Consider the following 20,962-nt stretch of genomic DNA (forward strand, 5'->3'; position numbering starts at 1 on the left):
ATTCATTTTAAGGGGCATTTTGTTGTTTTGTTAAAGCTCTCCTTTAAATATACAATATATCAGGATTTTTTAATAGAATACTATATTTTCTACAGTATTGTTTTCATATTCACCTTTCAGATATATCTATGTGGTCATTGGTATCTATTAAAGACGTTGAGAAAATGTGACTGTGGAAATGAAAGCTGAAAGAGTGATTTCATAGCAATGAGCATCAGGAACCTAGTGATTTATGTACACTTTACGTGCAAAAGTGGTGTCCATGCTCAGACTGAGTTTACTGAAACCCCAAAAATGTGACCCTGCATCACAAAATCAACAAGAAGTTGCCATTTCAGGAATTTTAGTTAAGGGCAGATTCTGAAAGAGCAGACTCTAAACTTTCAAGTGATGTCTAACCCAATTTAAATTGACTCTCTTAACTTATCTGAATATTGGAAAGAAAGCACACACCCTGGAAAGTGTGAACTGAGAAAGGAGGCTCTGAAGTACAGGGTCTATTCAACCGCTTTAATCTTTACCAAGTCACACTAGCTGCGCGATGAATGGGACAAAGAACAGGATGTAAATGGCTTTTATAGCAACAACAATGACGGGGATTATCAGATGAAGTTGAAATTAAGCATGCTCTATTGACACATTCTCATCATGATTAATGCTAACATTCAAAGCAGTAGCATTATCCTTATGTGTTAAGGATTTTTTTTGTGAGGTGAAAAGGGGATACTGGTCACACTACCTACAAAAACGGTTGTAGGAAAACTGCTGAAAACACAATTTCCCACTCATTTTATTATCCCAAGCTTTATAACGGAAAAGAAGAATAGCTCTTTCAGGAAAAATTGTTTGACTTTTAGTTGAGCCGTTTCACCTTTTTTGAGTCCTCGCGTAAATTCAAGTAGTGTCACTTTTTTTCTTGTTTTATGTGCAAGCTACAAGCTGTGCTGAATTCGTGTGAGGCTGCGTAATAAGGTCAAGTCTTAGTAAAGTAATATTTTAATGCATTATTTACTGCAATGTGACAATCAATCAAATGTGTTGACTCATTATTACCAGGCATAATGGTTTTCTGTATAGAGTCATTGCACAATCAATTTAGTTCAACGTTCTGGCAGATTAGAGGGAAAATTCACTCACGAGTTTGGTGTTTGCATACAGCAGTAAATGTTTCAGTGAAATGTAGCAGAAAATGAGAAAGTTATGGGATTTTAAAGTTTCACATGTTTCATGCAAAAAGGCGATATTGATCAGAGTCACAAGTGCAGGTCAGTGGAGGTGATGGAGGTATGAGAAAGTATCAGTACTCTTTCAAACTTACCCTGCTATTGTGTAAAAGGGATTTCATCCTAGTTATGTCACCTATTTTCCACCTCTTTGATTATGAAGGGTAAAGATTAAATCAATTTTTGGGAGAAGACAGATCAATGTTGAGAAAGAATTGAATTGCACATGATAGAATTTTAATGTTGTAGACAAAACTGCTGACATACCTTTAAAACCATTTTCATAACAATGTAATGAGTGTATCATGCATGTACACGCATATAGTGGTGAGTGCAAGCAAGAAGGTCATATCTCCTATTTTCTTTTTTGACCTTAAAAAATGTACAGCGTCACCTTTTGAAAGGTTTGAGTTTGACAAGGAAGGTCATTCTGTGTGATGTGTAGTATAGCTGGTCCTATAAGCCTAATATTTAAGGATATACATTAACAAACTCTTTGTTAGTATTGTGTTAATGTGACTTTGGCTATACATTGTACATTGTCTGGTTAAATTTTTTAGTTCAGTGGTATTAATCAAATGTCAAAAGAAATTAATCTATACTATGTTATTCTTTGTTTTTATCATTTAAATTCCTAGATTCATCTTGTTCCCATTGATATCATTTTCCTGTTATTTCCCCTTGGTGGAATGCCTGTATTGACCATTTCAATTTTCGTGCCAACATACGTGGAGTCCCCAACTCTCTAAACTGTGTGTTTGTATATTATTTGGTATCTGTCCATCTTTGTGATATAATCGGTGTGCTGTGTATTGGTGTCTCTCCTGGTGCTATATTTTATAGTATTTTGAATAAAGTTTTTAACAATGAATACAGTGAACTGAATATAAGCCTGCTGTGCATTTTAGAACTTTCTTTGTGAGTGGTATCGTCAGTTGAGAACCAGGTTGGTTGCGACTAAATGAACTATTGCCGAAGCGGCAGCAAACTTCGAGCGTGATACCACAGTTTGTTACGAGGTACATTACACTGTACCTTCTGTATTTTTATTACTCGTGGTATGATTCTGTACTGCTACAGGCTGTTAGAGAGCAATTCATGTGAGAGCAATACCCCAGAATAGGGGAAGTTGTTTGTTTGTCTGTTTGTTTGTTTTGGGGGTGTTCCTGCATTCAAACAAATACAAATTCAATCTCAAAAATGTACAACCAATGACGAATGCAGTGATTGAGAAAATGTAACAACATCAATTTATTACGCAATTAGAAGAATTTAGGAAATGTATTATACAACAAACGTAATATACAAACTGATGTAAATAAGATAAGATTTGTATAGGTATCTTTTCCAATAAATGAACAAGATGATTGGGTGCAAGAGATTGCAATCATGAGCGGTTAGGCTTGAAATGGATGGGGCCTCATGAAAATGTTAATACAGTATTTGGCGAAATAAAGCTCTTGAGAAAATTGATTGATCAAGTGGGTGCCGTGCAATCGCAGGTGTGGGTGCAGAAAGCAGTTGAACGATTAAAGAATAAAGATATAGTTTAATCATTGTTATATGATATGCATTGTTTTGATTTAAAGAGTGGGTAGCATAGATTCAGATTGTGTGAGGAACCTATTAAAGGGAACATAAATCATATTATTCAAGAGAAGAAAAAAAAAACACACTAAAACTGAGGAAACAGATCAAAACTTGAAATCATTCATAATGGATGTCATGTTTATTTCAATGTTGATTTAAGGCATAATACCAATCTTTGGGCCTATATCTTTTTCATGCAGGCAAGCAGTTGACGGAGTACGATGGAGAAAAACAAATTATTCAGTGTGATATGCACTATCAAAAAAAAAAAGAAATCGAAACAGTCATTTTTACTTGAGTGGGGTTTTTATTTTGAATGTAAATAGGTTGGTGGGAAAAGTGAATGTAAAGTGAACAACAACAACAACAAAACACCACACACAACACACACACACACACACACACACAAAACTAGTCTTCAGAAGACCAAAATATATGACAGCTAGAACTGCGAGGCAACGTAAATCAACAATTTAAAGGAATGGTACAGTTTCAGTTGAGATGGGGATTCAAGGTTTCCAACATTCTTCTTATGAATTTTTTTTTTTTTGAGATAATGAGAAACCTCTTGTGAAATGTGAAAGAGCTTATGATTACAAGAAGAATTCAAAGTGTATTTGATGAAAAATTGTTTTGGAATGGCTGAGATATCTGAAAATAATGCAATCCTAATAAAATGCCGGAGACCCACCTTTTATATTAAAGGATCTCTTTGTTTTGGAAAATCTAAGCTATTTCAAAACCAATTTTCATCATATAAACTTTGAATTCCTCTTAGAATAGTGTACTCTTTTACATTTCATAAGGCGGTTTCTAAGTACATGTATCTTGCAAAAAGTTACAAGCTGACTCCTCACCTCAACCAATACTATACCATCCCTTTAAAAACAGCTCATAATGGAAATCAGCTTTTCATTTCAGCGTTGATATAAAACATGATACCGTTGTTTTTAGGCCTATATCTTTTCCGTGTATGCTAAAAGGAGATTTTAGAATCGGCAGAGGGGCAGCATGTTCACCGTGGTATGGTAGTTTGGCAATACGACTGTACTGTAGTGTATGACCTTGGAGCTCCGTGATAATATTTATTATGACTGTACTACAGCTAACTGAATTGCTCAAAATGCAGGAATTATAGTCGTCATAGATCTTAAAGGAACGATTTGCCATATAGGCATTGTGGATAAAGTTTGATACATGGGGATAACTGAGGGTATGTCTCAGGTGTCATTTCTTTTTGATCCGCCTCAAAGCTGTATATCAGATTCAGCTGTGACAGGGTTTTTTCATATTACTTTAATGGATACCCCCCCAAAACTTCCAAACCAAGATTCTTTCAATGACATCAATCATTGTTAAAGTACTATTGGAATGCACCTTTCTCAATAGATTAAGGGTCACTGCACATGTTTTCATGACATTTTATAAATGTATATGATTAACATAAGGCATTTATTGCAAGGAAACATACCGGTTATACACCTCAGTCTATAGGGAAAGGTGCATCCAATGTTTTCTTTCGTGAGTGTATATCAAAGTCATCTGAAGAAATATAGCATAGAAAAAAATATTAGAAAATACATAGCACATAATTATTTCGATGTGATTGGGCGAATCCGGGCAATTACCCCCGGAGGGCAATTACCCCTGGTTAAATACTGTTTAACGGTAAGGTTAGAGTAAAGATTAGGGTTAGGGTTACGATTAGTTTCAGGATTAGAATTAGGATTAGGTCCTCGGGGAGGGTCCAGGGTAATTGCCCAGGGGGTGGACCCGTGATTGGGATACATAATGAATGAATACCAGACCACATGCATTTGCATGGCATATTTCTCAAGGCATTTCCTAATAAGACGGGAAACAACATTGCAACTGATTAATAAATAACCCTACATCGACGTAAAAAAGCACTGAACTGATCAGCGTTTTAGTAGTAGCCATGACAATAGAAATCATGGGCATACACACTCGAGCAGGATTCGAACCTACGACCTCTGCATGATCTCCGGACTGGCGTCTTAATGTAGGACAATTTGTTAATCAGTTGCAATAACAGCAACTCAACAGAAATATTTCATTAATTTAGAGAGAAACAACATGTTAATTAGACGGGCTTAATCAAAGCCAAATATCCAATAGCAGATTCAGGCTTATACCAAACCTTGCGTAATTGCTGGCTAGCTTTCGTCCACTCCTGGGGACGACATCACTTGGTCTAAAGAAGTCCACAGGAGTGGACGAAAACTAGCCGGCAAATTACTCAAGGTTGGTTGAATTCTGAATCTCCTATTGTATAATCTTCCCACAACTGATAAAAGTTTTCTGCAACAAATTTAGCCAACTCTATAATACATCAAGCGCCTCCGCCCGTTAATAAAGTAAGGAAAAACAGCCGGGGACTGATCATTTGTAATGCCTTTGGCGTACATAATTATTCAGACTGAATGAGAAATGACACGAACAACAACGAGAGCATTTAATTTTACCCATTATTGTATGATCTTTCTGTCTGTGGTTTCATGTTGCCTGATTCGTAGGGAGAATCTCTGTAGATTTGATTAGGCCTGCTTTGATTTCTACGGCCCGTAGATTAGGCACAGAAAGTATACGAATTGCAGAAATGAAAACAGTCACCCGGCATGCCTGGACGAACCAGGTTGATGGATAGAGATTAGGGGAACAATACCTTATGGAAAACGTGATAGCGTTCCGCCTACGACGTATCCCTACATTGTTGGATAAATCGAGGCCATTAAACCCTTTACTGGTTATTGAGGCGTCACAGAAAAATAGTGTTTTTCAGAACGCTGTTTTGGGGGAAGTTTTCAAAACGTTTCTAATAGTCTGTTTGGTTGTCATTTGTTGTGTCACACCAGTATGATATTCGCCAGTGCAGTGCTATATGTATACAGATACGATTTCTTCTCACCAGAGGATTGGACCACTGATCTCAGTGGATCGGACAAGCGTTTGAGATTAATTTCTACTTCTGGTATACACGTGATTTGTAGGTGTGGCCATTGCCTGACCAATCATCGCCGTCTTTCGCCAAAACTTTGTCATAACGAAGAGTTCAGTGGTCGCAACCATTCCATACCCAGTGCATTTTCATTGAAGCAACGTCGGGCAGGAGTTCAAAACATCCTACAGGTTCAGTGATCAATCGCCATGGCTTCTGACGAGGATTATGTCCATCACAAGCTTGCAAGTGAGTAGTATTTAAATAACACAGAACTTTATTCACAGAAGGCTGGAAATCAGACGCAGTGTAATTATGACGATTGCTATCAAAGTAATACAGTACTTCATTTCGTGTGTACAGTTGTGAGCATCTTTTTGATGGATTATTGCGCTATCGTGTATTATACACTATTGCCATTACTTTTACAGTTGCTTTCAGTAAAGAAGAGTAAAGTGAAACCACCAAGAGCAAAGAATATAGATCCTATTACGTGTAAGATTTTCCAAGGAATGTGAAAGTTATTTGGAACATTGAAGTTGAACGGGGTTTTTCGTGATAGTTAATGCTGGTCACAGCTACCTACCCTCCTTTATTGCAAGCTAGATAGAAGACGAGGGGATATTGCGACTCCCAGTGACTTGTGCATGAACTTGGAGTATAATCATGCTATAAAAATCAATTATCGGTCGGGACATGATTCAGCGACCCAACTTACTCTATTTGTACAAAGTCAGCCTATAGGCTAATCGTTCCATCTCCCGCCAGCTTACATGATATAACTTTCCCCCCTTGATTGTGTGTGTGTGTGTGTGTGTGTGTGTGTGTATGTATGTGTGCGTGTGTGTGCGTGGGGGGTGGGGGGGGGAATTAGTGATGGATTTTGGCGCAATAATACGAAATTTATAGGAATCTTATGAGACCATGACATCATCTCATGTATAGTTTGCTTTTAAATTATACGATTGCTCCTGAAAAGTTCAGTGTGTGTAAACAACAACAAAAAATACTGTAACTGTATCATTCTTGTGTTATAGATATAAATATATATATATATATATATATATATATATATATATAATAATAATAATAATATATATATAAATATATATATATATATATATATGAATTTGAATAGTACAGATATATGTTTGTATTATAATGATATGTATACATAATCATATATATGTAGGCCTATATATATATTTTTTTTTTGGGGGGGGGGGGGGGAGGGGAGTTCTACTGTTCTACCTATTCTCTATTATATACCAATTGAATAAACTCGAATTTGGAGTGATTTGCGTTATTATACCCCTTTGTGTGCTGATCGGCACAGCAAACCCAGTATACCGTGGTAGGCCTATTGTCTAAAGTCCCTGGCATGACAAGGGTTAATTTCCAATTAAGAGAAGCCTTTTTATATTATGATATAGCCTACTACCGACATTATGTACAGTTGATAAGGTTTCCACAAGATAAGACAAAGAAAATGAAGAAGAAGGTATTGTTGTCTTGTCATGACGAATTGACTGCTTGTATGTTATCGCGGAATGCCAATTTTCGTCACACCATTGATGAAATGCTTCTAACTGATAAGTTTTCACGATATGATGCGATAGACATGATGATAGACGATTGTCAAGACAAATGTTACTGACTACAAGTAATAGTGACCACAGACAGGGGCGGATCCAGGAATTCTGTAAAGGGGGGGGGGGCAGCTAATATTTCTGGCGCCACTTCCGGGTTTCATTTCATTTTTTTCTTTTCATTTCTTTGGTTTTTAAAGAAAAATAAAGGGGGGGCGTGCACCGGTTGCGCCCCCTCTGGATCCGCCAATAATGGTTATAAAACTTAAAGAACTATAAGGTCAGTACAGCAGTGGTTTAGACTATATTCAGCTTGCATCATAGTCATATTTGTTTATAATCTCATTTCATTGTAGTGCAATGCCACTCGAACAATGCGAATATAGGTGCTTGATAGTCTCATATTATATCTCAAGTTTTAATAATTGACGGTGTTTTTAAGCCGCAAGCTGAGTACACCGTATGAGGCTTTTTGTGTCTAAATGGGGCACTTTCCAGCAAGAGTGAAAGCGGTCAGTTATTAATAAGAACCATAAAAATCCAGTTGAGAGTCACCGAGAAGCAGGAAAGCTAACATTGATACCCAAATTAGTGTCGTAAATGCTAAAAAAAGACTGTAAATATAATTATACAAAGAAGGTGTCTCTACAGAAAATATAAAGTTACAAGGCAATTGCGTGTGGACGCATTGAGTTGTCAGAAATAGTGTTTATACGTATCCTAGATCTAGATTCATTTTCACGAAAGCAACGAAAGGACTGTTCGTACAGAGAAGTGTACAAGGCGATTCGCAAGGATGTAAGCGTTATACAATACAATATTGTATGACGCAGTTTCTGGCATATCCCCGAGTAAGAAAACAAAACAAAACAAAACAATAAGACAAAACAAAACAACACCAACAACAAAAGAAACCAAGATACACACCAAACAGAGAGCTATATAAGCCAACAGACAAACTCAAAATCTCAAACATCAATACGAGCTCAAAATGAGCAGAGAGAAAATCTGTGAGACGACTGGACTGGCAGAAAACATGTAAAATGCAATTCACACGATGTTGACTTTCACAGACATACGAAGGATAAACAAAATGTCTCAGGAACACGTTACTTTCTTCTTTCACCATACACGAGCCTATTTCCTTAAATCTGCTTTGAACATCTAATAAAAAAGAAATGACCTTGTCACATGAAATCATTTAATTTGAGTGTATTATGAAGTCAATTAACCTGGAAATGGGGAAAACTTAGGAGAAGTAAACTGACAGTGACAAAGTAGCCTCAAATCTATTCGTACCGCTTATTTCCGTGTATAGAATAATATTGACACTTTCCGCATTACACAAGTCCACATAGAGGATCTATAACTATTTCATAGAGAGATGGTACTCTCTAAAAAAAAATCGAGTGAAAATTTTCACTCTAAAAAGAGTGAATACAAAAAAGAGTGAATTTCGAGTGAAATTGGAGTGAATTTTGAGTGAAAATGCTCATTTTCACTCATTTTGGAGTGACGTCAGGGATCACTCGAAGATTTTGGAGTGATCCCTGACGTCACTCCAAAATGAGTGAAAATGAACATTTTCACTCAAAATTCACTCCAATTTCACTCGAAATTCACTCTTTTTTGTATTCACTCTTTTAAGAGTGAATATTTTCACTCGATTTTTTTAGAGAGTAGGAAGATGCATCGAACCACCTCATATGGGTGCACGTCACGAGACCGACACCCACGAGTTATACACACTGACCTACGTAGGTCAGTGGTTATACAGCCCATGAGTTCGACACCAGGAAAACAAGACCCACGAGACCGACACATGAAGCCACGAGTGGTAATGTTGAACTCGCGAGCTGATTTTACGTATAGTGTCAAATTCATGGGTCTTATTTGCCTATAGTGTCGAAGTTGTGTAGACTGTATGACTCGTAGGTGTCCGTCTCGTGTATGGGATGACCCTTTGGATATCCTGCCAATCTCTGCAAAATTGTTTTGATGTCAGTTGTCTGGTAACAACTTAAATACAGACAGCTTATTGGTTACTGTCTCTGCTACAATGGCAACTGCAGATTGTCACTTTAATGAAATCTATGAGTCTTGTCTAGTAATGGTAGAAGAAATTTTGTTCTCCCCGGGTTCTATTTCATTATTTAAATTTCAACTGTTGGCTTTTGTATCGAAAGAAATGGCTTATAGGTGACAGCTGATACGGAAGCTTACTTCCTTATTTTTTTGTTATTTAGTATTCTCAAAGTTTAAGGAAAATCCTCTCGAACCGATACTCTTGTTGAAATAAAAGTTTCGCAAGAATCACGTTACACGTCGAGTTGACAAACCAATGAGGGATAGACAAGAAAACAAAACAAGAGATTTATGAAAATAGCATAGACAAGCAGCGAAAGAGGAGAAGAAGTATGACCAAAACTCGCCATCAATATTACTGCTGGTTAACACTCTCCTGTACGTGGTCTACTGTGTAAAGCCCGCCGCACACGATTTTGTCCCGATTCACCGGTCTTAAGACCTTAAGACTAGAAGTGTGACGTCACAGTCGTGCCAGTTTCCAGTCGTACGACTGGGTCTTAGCGCCAGTCGTAGAGATTTGACATGTTGAATTTCTACGACCGGTCGTAGGCTTTCAGCCATTCACAATGCAGTAAAATGCAAGCGCACGCAGTGCGCACTGAGCGCGCTTTACAGTCGTAAGCCTACTCGTAAGGTTCGGTCGTACAGTGTGCGGTGTCCGGTCGTAAGTAATCGAGATACTCCACCACAGGCAGCTCAGTTAATATGATATAGCTCGCTATAAGTCATTTGATGTTGGCAATTTTGTGGACATATTAAGGTTGCCTCGTCTTTTACGAATCCCATAAAGACTTCAGGTTACGTCGTTAAGTGCGCAAGGATCACCGGTGAAATGGTAACTAACTACCCCCCCCCCCCTCCCCTCGAGTTATTATAAAATACACGAAAATCCAATGTGCTCCATGTTTTGTGTCTAGGATAATTGATTTATTTACCCTTAAACCAGATTTTTCTTATCTACGGGGGAGATTCTGACCGAACGCCATCGTTTTCACATTGCTGGTGATTTTTGCGACGACGCCAAAGAAATCCACTTTCAAAGTTCCATGGCATGCGTGCTCCCATAAAAGAGAAGTGGAATTCCTAAAGGAAATCATGTCAATTGCCGAATGGACTTTTTGTATTTCTTTATTGATTGATTGATTAACTTTTTATTAAGTTTTTATATCACGTCAATCAATATTTGATTAAAATTTCATTTCATTTCATTTCATTGTTTGTGTATGGTACAAATAATCAACTATGATCACTTTCAGAAATATACACAGGGTTCATCATAATTCATGGCTGATTTTGCACATGAAAGGTAAGCAAATCATTGTGACAGAGAACGGAGACATAATAAAAGAAAAAAAAAATCAAGGTACCACACAGGAGGATCCCCAGTAAGTCGAGCTTAGCATTGAGGCCTCATGCATGCACAGAGAAATAACTAAACAGTTTTAACCAACTGTCGACTTACTTAACTACAACAGAAAACAAACTATTTCACGCAACAAAACATACATGGTCATGTACACAGGTGTTGCTAAGAAAGAAAAACAAAGAAGAGGGGGATAGTGATAATGAAAGATAGTGAGAAGGAACAGGAGAAAAAGAAATAGAAAGACTCCTCGTTCACTGTCCCCCTCCCTGATAACACACTGTACAATTGCAGGTGCATTCACCCTATTGCCAAGTAATTCCCCTATTTCATTTCAGCACATGACATTGTATTCCCAAACATTCAGTCTTTTGTAAAACGAGGCCTGAATCGTGAGACGCGTCCGACTCCTCACGTTTCGCAGAGACGTATTTAGATTGAACATGCGGCTCTGACATTTTAATGTGGAAAGTGCCCTCTGTTGTCTATTGGTGTGCCATGGAAGATACTTCGATACCATCACGGATAGGCCTCTCTCTCTCCTGTAAGTCACGCGAACCAGCTCGAGCCTCATCACTTTGAGTATAGCCAAGATACTGAAATGAATTGGAAATACTAGAATGTTGAAAAGTAGTAACCTATTGTTATTTAGGTGGATCCCAAGAAGACTATAACAACAGTTTGTGACGTCACGTTTAGACAACGATGAAAAGAAAATAAAGAGATTATTTAACATTTTGCCATTTTCTAGCATAATGATAGAGCACTTGAGTAAAATGTCTTACCATGAATCTTCCAGAAAACAATTATAGGCTGAATAACATAATCTTTAAAGTTAACGTAATCTGTGTCCATATTATAGTAAGTCAAAGGAATGCTATGCATTTTTTCATGAAATTTATTAAAGTTTATAGATTTGTATGTCTCCTTTATATCGTACATTGAGGACCTCCGTTTTTGTTTTTGCTTTAAATACACACTGTACTTAATGCGAAAAGATCAATTTTATGTCTCTGGCAATAAGAATATAACTTCGAAGGACTAAATCGGAATGTGCATGTACTAGTAATCGGAAAGAAAGGTGGAGGAAATGGTAACGTGATCTTCGTGCAGCTTTTTGGAAATGCATATTGTATCCGGCAAAAATGCGATAGTGGAGTTAGCTGGGATCTGAGGTCAATGACCATGCAGCAAAAAGTCCCCCTGTTTGCTGGTAGTGCACGATGCATGGGTTGTGCCAGTCTCTGTTTCACGGATTCAAAGATCTGGCTACCAGTATCATTAGGAAACGAGAGGAGGGGGACTTCCCACAGGGCTGGCACCGCGTTTTCAAAAGGGGTGGGGGCAGTTTATATTTCGGGTGCCACTTCCGGGTTTCATCAGCTAACAAGCAAAAAAAAAAAAACCACCAAACAACAACAAACAATCAAACAAAGAAACAAACAAAAAACAAACAAAAAACAAACAAATAAATAAACAAACAAACAAACCAAAATAGAAAAGTGTGTGTGTGTGTGTGTGTGTGTGTGTGTGTGTGTGTGTGTGTGTGTATGTGTGTATGTGTGTGTTTGAGGGGGGGAGGACTGAGCCCCCCCCCCCTCCGCGCGGTTGCGCTGATCTCTATCTCAGTAGCTACACATTTTCGTTTCTCTTGCTCTCTCTCTCTCCCTCTCTCCCCCACTCACATAATGCCAATTTCGTGGAAAGCATGCTCGCATTTTTTTTTGTTCATACAGAATGCAGTGATGGACAACGACCAAACTTGGCTATCATGCTTTGTGATCTATTCAAAATGACGTGCGACAAAGGCGGGAGAGGTCTTTAAAAATTAATAGTAATGATAACGATAATCACAATGAAAACTAATATAGCGCTTATGACCAAAAATGCTTCTAAGCGCTTTGCAATTAACAAGAGAAACAACCATATAGATCATAGGAGTACACTCCATATTATACAGTCATCGATATTCTTCTCAAAATAAATGGGTCTTGCTCTCGAGTTTCTTAACAATTTCTGAAAATGTCAATGGAGGCAGAGGTAATTCAATACTTGTTTCAGTTTCGTATATAGTGTTGTTTCCTTTTCCAAATGCAGTTTAGTTTACTCAGCATTTCGTGCTGCAGATCATGTGATGTATTGCGGTGGAATGGTAACATACAAACAACAACAAACAAACGCGCATGATACAAATGAAAAGAACAACTTTTTTTTTTTTTTACTACTGAAAGTTGCCTAGATGTTTTGAATAATGAATTAATTTCACAATTGAACTTGAGAGCATTCGGTGGTTAGTATGGTTATGATGCTCATCAACAAGTAGGTTTCAAAACACTAACAGAAAACAATGCCACGTGGTAACAACAATACAAAGGATATACCAGTCAAAATGCCAGTAGTTTTGGTTGAGATTGGGTTTTATATTTTCTTTTTTTTTAAAGTAAGATAATGAGAAACAACACGTACGTTATAGCGTGAAAGAGCGTATGATTCTAAGAGCAATTAACATTCTATTTGATGATAATCGGTCTAGAAAAGGTTGAGATATATCCAAAACAAACTGAGTTTAACAAAGTGGTCCCGAATAAAATGTTAGACCTTCATATTACTGGGACCACTTTCTTTTGCTTTGCTTTGCCTCCTATTATTCGTAACATCGACATTTATTAAAAGAAGTTCAAATCCTCTTAGAAATGCGTTGCAGGTTCTTGAATATTCTATATGAGTGGTTAGATAAAACCTGATTCCCCATCTCAACCGAAACTGTAGGGCTACAATTCCTTGAATAAACCCACGAGAGCCTGTTGCCATTGTACATCGCACAGTAAGCTATAGAATAGATAGTCAAGTCGAAAATCATCATAATTTGTCTATTTCTATGTTCTTTTGTTTTACGCGGGAAATAAACTCAGGGCTTCTTTTCCGAAGCCAGTCTGTCAGGTTATACTGACCACATGGCGCTCTCGGAACAGTTTTAGGCCTTATTGTTCTTTTGTCGTGTGGATAAAAAGAGAACAAAGATATCAAATGACGTCATGGCGTTCCCTCTGGTATAATCGTAGGCGTGTACCGATAATGTTCATCTGACTGGAAAAAACAGAAAAGAAAAGAAAAAGGCCAGGGTACCCATGGACGTGCCGACTTGTTTCTTTTGCGGGCAAATGATCAAAAGTGACCGGGGTTGTCAACGTTGACTAATCCAATCCATCCATCAATCAAGGGGTATTTACTAGCACACACCGTTTGAAACAAACGCCTTCCGTCGACTCTTCCTGTTGTAAAGCAGGCCTCGACTCATGAACAGTGCTAGTGGTGGTGAGATTCGGAAACCACTCGTAGCCGGTATTGGTGCTGGTAGTAGATGCGCTGTTGTAAAAACTACTCAGTAGTAGTGTTGTGAAAAATCACTTGCGGTGCTCGTGGTACTTCGATCGGCTTTACAATGGGAAAAGAGAACCATGCCTCGAGGGAGGTTTTGCCAGACAATCTGGAAGGAGTAGAAAATTCAAATGCTACCTCTGGAAAGTATGGTGAGTTTTTGCTCAGTTTTAGACTTCTATCTATATACTGTTATAGTTTTAGTCTTTCGTGCCGTAGAGATCATACGGATGCGTGAAAGTGGTGTCTGCCGGGAGCGCTGGCGTGTGCAGTAGCTAGGAAGGCCTTGATTCCACGTACCGTTTCACCAGGTGCTACGCACACACACCCAAACACAACACATACCCACACACACGCTAGACTGCACTGAAGTCACCTAAGGTAAAAATATAAACAAAACAAAAACGTTTTGTTTCTAATGCTGTAGTTGTCATTTCAACAACACCGACAAAAACAGAAAACAGAATAAAAACCCCCGAAATGGTCTTGATCAAAGGAAAAGAGTTGGAATAACGAAATGCTGCCAGATATACAGAATGTAGTGTCTTGATCCTAATTGAATCTCATTAACTATTTCAGCAATCAAATAGTGACAACTAGATGTTTACAGGTTGTAATGAGTGTTCATTGGAATAGTTCATTAAGCACAACTTCAGTCTGGAAACAAAGACTAGCAATGACATTGAGATGACCTTGAATGCATACAAAGGTAATGATGAGCTGCACTTTATAATATGTGTGTATAAAATTTGTGTATACATATGCTGCACATTAATGTTACACATTGTCTTGGACACACACAAGGACAGACACAAAGGGCCAGATGAGGATGATGGCTGCTGTGTCTTCACACCTAAGTTAGTTTGTGGAAGAAAACTTCGTCAGTTTCTTGCATTTTTAATGCCTTTGAGTTGAAGAACCTGCGAAGGAGGCAAAGAGGTTTGTTACTAAGAGTTTACTGTGTTGTTTTATGATGTACTACGTGTATGCAGAAAATGAGATCAGTATTGTTGAACTTGAATCGTGCAACTTTCACAGACAGTAAAAATGTAGTGACTTTCTGGAGAAATGTGTGTACCACACATTGCATGCTCTCTGAATAGGGTCAAATGACAGTTGCTCAGTAACTATTGTGTATATGTAGCATACAGATGCATTGCTAGAACTGAGTACCGAAGTTGTTTTACAGTGCATAAGGCTGCCTGGTTGATTGTAACTGATTGCATACTGTGATTAGTGATATGTTGTTTGGAGACTTTTGTGTGAGATCTTCAGAATACTTACAATAGTTACATGTAAAGAGTAATTGTATTGATGGATCAAAGTATTTGTACTGTAGCGTTAGGCCTAGGGCTACACTAAAGGGTAAAGTAGCTAGTAGAATTTCTACTAGGTTCTGTGTATGATGTGTTATACCTGTATGAATATGAAGAGGCATTCTTAATGATCAATAGCACGGAGAATCTAATTGTTGCTTGCATGAATAGCTCCTGCCAAGGCTTCTGCTTCTGAAGGTTAAGAGAATGATTAGTTACACAGAAGTGTATGTTTAAGTACTGGATAATCAAAGGAATATCACATTGCATCAGTATTGCACACAGTGAGAAAGTTATAGGCATAAGTCTACACATACCAGTATCTCAGTATCTGTAAAGAAAGCAGTGTTGAAGGCATTATAGTGTTTCAGTTATGTGTTAATGTTTGCATGGCATAATTCATATGCAATAATTGCAGTTGTTGTGTTTGCCTTTGAAATTCCAGTTTTCACGGAATGTAACACCGAATGAGTACCAAGGTAACAGAGTGTACGAGGAGTACAAACAACAGAAAGAGTGACAGAATAGAAGGAATTACATACATGCATTGTTACCAGATGGAACGAAGGATAAGGAAAGAAACAGAGAGAGAGAGAGGAAGGTGTTTCTGATTGCGATCCCTAATAAAGTACATTGCGACATTCCCGTAAAAACATTTGTCTGCTTGGAATTCTTGCGATCGACCACAACTACACTTACAGTGAAAACTCTTATCTCAGTGAAAACTGAATAGTGAATACTCTCCCTGCGTCAATTGATATTACGGAGACATGGCTGCGACTGAGAGAGATACAGCAGTACCAGTTGATGAGACTCTTGAGAGAATGGCAGAAGTGCAAGAAGAACGTAACAGACAGCCTACAGAAAGGGGAATACAGTGGAATTTGGATGTGAGAAGGAGAGGCTTTAGGAGTTCTCTAACCAAGTGGAGACGTTCCTGCAGTAAATTGAGAACGCTGTTGCTGGAAGATGATTATGACGAAATCAAACAACATCGTAACACACTGCAGGATTGTATGGATAAATTGATCGATGCACAGGAACAGTATTCAGCCATCTGCACAGAAGACAATGACATACTGGCTCAATTCGATGAGGTCGAGGCAGATCATGCATCTGTTATGAAAGAAACCTTCAACATCCTCAAGAATCTGCGATGTGATACTTCAAGTATGCATTCGGACGCACCTCACGAGAGATCTAGATCTGAAACCTTCCAAAATGTTCAGATGAAAACTTCAGCGCAAGTTGTGCGTGATGATGTGACTCCTCTTACCCCAGAGACCAAGGAGACTCCTTTGTTAGAAATGGAATTGACCAGGAATCTACAGGATACTCTCCATCTTCATCGGCTTCCATTGCCGGAGCCCCCTGTCTTCAATGGAAAGCCGCTAAATTACCCAGCCTGGAAGATGAGCTATAACCTTCTCATCGAACATAGCAAGGTTCCACCCCATGAGAGGTTCTTCTACCTACTTAAATATCTGCGAGATGAACCAAGGGAAATGGTAGAAGGTTATGCCTTAGCAGGAGATGACATGGCCTACAGAGATGCGATAAAATCCCTGGATGAAAGATATGGCAACACATTTGTGATTTCAAATGCCTTCAGGGATCGATTGGACAGTTGGCCCAAGATAGCGCCAAAGGATTCTGCAGGACTGCGAAGGCTCTCTGACTTTCTGCGCCAATGCCACACAGCATCCAAGACGGTACATCATCTGAATCATCTCGACGACGAGAGGGAAAACAGGAAGATCACTTCAAAGCTCCCGGACTGGTTGATAACTCGATGGGGGCGAACTGTAGTCCAATGGAGAAAGGAAACTGGTGCATTCCCTCCATTTGCAGTCTTTGTCAAGTTTGTTGAGGATGAAGCTGCTATTGCTTGCGACCCAGTAGTTTCATTTGGGAGCTTGAGGGACGACAAACTGAGCCATGGAAAGCAGTCCAAAGCAAGATCGATGAACACGATGACTCAAGCTCAATCTGCAAACACGGAAGGTCGTAAATCACCCACCTGTTCATTCTGCGGGGCTGCTCATCACACAGACAAGTGTCAGTCCTTTGCGAAGTTAGATCTTCAGGCAAGGAAGGAATTCATCCTAAAGAATGGACTCTGCTACGGCTGTTTGCAGAGAGGACACATGAGCAGGAGTTGTCGACGCAGGCTGAGATGTGCGAATTGCAAAGGGCAACATCCTACGCTGCTTCACGGTGACACCAGACAAACGTTGAGCACTGAGAGCACAAAGACAGAAACACGGGTAGGACCTGACAAAACAACGAGCAACCGGACGGAGCACAGGTCCACAAGCTCCTGTTCAAGAAGTGATCACAGCCACATTTCCAGCTCAATGATTGTTCCTGTCTGGCTGTCCCACAGGAATGATGCAGGAGAGAGATTGACATACGCCTTGCTGGACACACAGTCAGACACGACCTTTCTACTGAAATCCATCAAAGATGAGATGGGGATACATGGTACTGAGGTCAACTTACAGCTATCCACACTGTCAATGAAAAACCAAAGGATAACCAGTGAACGTGTAGAAGGATTGTGTGTACGAGCTCACGATGGCAAGAACAAGATAGCTCTACCACCAACATACACACGTGACATCATGCCTGCAGACCGTTCTCATGTGCCGACTCCCAAGACTGCGAAGTCCATACCCCACCTGTGCAACCTTAGCAGCAAGCTTATGCCTCTCCAAGATTGCGACATAGGCCTCTTGATCGGCTATGATTGCGCAAGAGCGTTGATGCCCAGAGACGTGATTCCTGCACCATGTAACAATGGACCATATGGAATTCGCACGGATCTCGGATGGAGCATCGTGGGAACGATGCGACCTAACTACACATGTGAAGATGATGATCACATCGGTACCAGTCACAGATTGATGGCCAGGGAAATCCCAGATAACTTGGTCATAGACAGAAAGGAAGTTTTCCTTTCTGAGAAGACAACAACTAGGGAACAAATCACACCCCATCAAGTAAGGAGCCTTATGGAAGCCGACTTTTCTGATGTGAATGACGAAGGAACAGTGCTCTCACAGAATGACTACAAATTCCTTGATATCTTGGAAAAGGGAATCCACAAGAGTAGCGATGGTCACTATGAGATGCCACTTCCTTTCAAGGACGAGAGGCCTCAGCTTCCAAACAACAAAGCCCAAGCAAGGTCCCGGCTTATTCAACTGGAGAGGAGGTTCAGACACAACATGGAGTATCACAAGAAGTACACTGAAGTTATGGAAACACTCATCAGCAAAGGGTACGCTGAGAGTGTTCCAGTAGGCAATGATGAGAGTACTACGTGGTACATTCCACATCATGGAGTAATACAACCCAACAAGTTGCGGGTTGTATTTGACTGCAGCGCCCAGTACAGGGGACATTCTCTGAACAGTCACCTCCTAACGGGCCCAGATCTCACGAACAAGCTGACGGGAGTTCTTTGTCGCTTTCGACGTGAGAATGTTGCATTCATATGCGACATCAAGGAGATGTTCCACCAATTCAAGGTCAATGAAGAAGACCGAGACTATCTCAGGTTCCTTTGGTGGAAAGGTGGAAACCTTGACGAGGATCCCAGCACATACCGTATGAAGGTACATCTCTTCGGGGCCGGGTCATCACCTGGTTGCGCAAATTTCGGTTTACGAAGATTGGCAACAGATCTTACTCAAGAGTTTGGAGAAGATGTCAAGAATTTCATTCATCATGACTTCTACGTTGATGATGGACTCCAGTCGATGCCCACAGCACAAGAAGTGATTCAGTTGATCACCAAAACCAAGCTGTTGTGCGAGAAGGGAGGTCTGCACTTGCACAAGTTCGTATCCAACAACAGAGAAGTGCTCAATGCTGTGCCTGAGGAGGACAGGGCCAAGAATGTGAGAGAGATCAACCTCCAACATGACGACCTGCCTATTGAGAGAGCCCTTGGCGTACAGTGGTGTGTCGAATCGGACACATTCAACTTCAGAATGACGCTGCAAGACAAGCCTCTCACCCGAAGAGGCGTATTGTCCACGGTCATGTCCATATATGACCCATTGGGACTGATAGCTCCACTCATTTTGCCGGGCAAACGAATTCTACAAGAGCTATGTAGCCTATCAGTCGACTGGGATGACCCCCTTTCTGAGGAACTGAGGACACGATGGGAGAGGTGGAGAAGTGACCTCCTCACACTTCCCACCGTATCGATCAACAGATGCTACAAGCCAGCTGACTTTGGAGAGGTGAAGTTCTCAGAGTATCATCACTTCGCTGACGCCAGCACCAGTGGGTACGGCCAGTGTACGTACTTGAGAGTCGCCAACCCTGAAGGACAAGTGCACTGTTCTCTTGTGATCGGAAAGGCCAGAGTGGCACCATTGAAAATGGTGACTATTCCTCGCTTGGAATTAACGGCTGCCGTTGTTGCGGTCAAGGTCAAGGCCTTCCTGGATACAGAATTGCAACTTGAAGGCGCTACTCACACCTTCTGGACTGACAGCAAGGTGGTTCTCGGCTACATTAACAATGATGAGAAGCGGTTTCATGTCTTCGTAGCAAACAGGGTTCATCAGATTCGAAGACATTCATCCACGTCACAGTGGAGACACATCGAATCGAAGGAAAACCCGGCTGATGATGCCTCAAGGGGTTTGACGGTAGCCCAGCTGAAGGATTCTAAGTGGCTACGTGGACCTGACTTCCTGTGGAAGAGTACACTCCCCGCTCAATCTACAGGAGAGAAATTCATGGTACACACTGATGACCCGGAACTGAAGAAGTCACACGTCCATACTTCTCATGTAAGCCCAAGTTTCCTACACTCAAGTAGACTGGACCGATTTTCGACTTGGCACAAGGCCAAAAGAGCAGTTGCCAACTGTATGCTGTTTATTGCTCGACTGAGGCAGCGGTGTGAGGAGAAACGCAACAAGAACCACAACAAACGTTCAGAGGAAGAGGCCATCAATGTAGAACGCCTAAAGATCGCCGAGATAGAGATTGTGAGACTGGTACAGAGGGAAACCTTTCCAGAAGAGATCCAGGCCTTGTCAGTGATAAGCAGAGGAGATGACCTGACTATGAGGCAGAAGACGCGTCAAATGAAAATGACCAGTCGTCTTCGCCAGCTCGACCCCTTCTTAGACGACAGAGGAATCTTGCGCGTTGGAGGACGCATTCGCAAATGCGACGAGCCATACGAGAAGAAACACCCGGTCATTCTTCCTCGTCAACACCACGTGACCGAACTTGTCATTCGTCATTGCCATGAGCAGACTGCACATCAAGGAAGGGGTACAACACTTAATCAGGTCAGGCAAAGCGGGTACTGGATCCTTGGAGGCAGTGGCAGAGTGTCCAAGTACATCCGGTCATGCGTCACCTGTAAAAGACTCCGTGGTCCTGCCTTGACCCAGAAGATGTCTGATCTGCCTCCCGATCGA

The 20,962-nt window shown here is 40.2% G+C and overlaps 1 pseudogene; it reads left to right on the forward strand.

Moving 5' to 3' along the window:
• The first annotated feature begins 13,888 nt into the window (after positions 1-13,888).
• Positions 13,889-20,962, forward strand: part of LOC139728759 (choline transporter-like protein 2) — a 90,899-nt pseudogene continuing 83,825 nt past the window's right edge.

Source organism: Diadema antillarum, unplaced genomic scaffold, assembly GCF_040938485.1.
Source record: "Diadema antillarum isolate AM-2024a unplaced genomic scaffold, OU_Dant_1.0 seq00000197_RagTag, whole genome shotgun sequence".
In the NCBI taxonomy this organism is placed as follows: Eukaryota; Metazoa; Echinodermata; class Echinoidea; order Diadematoida; family Diadematidae; genus Diadema; species Diadema antillarum.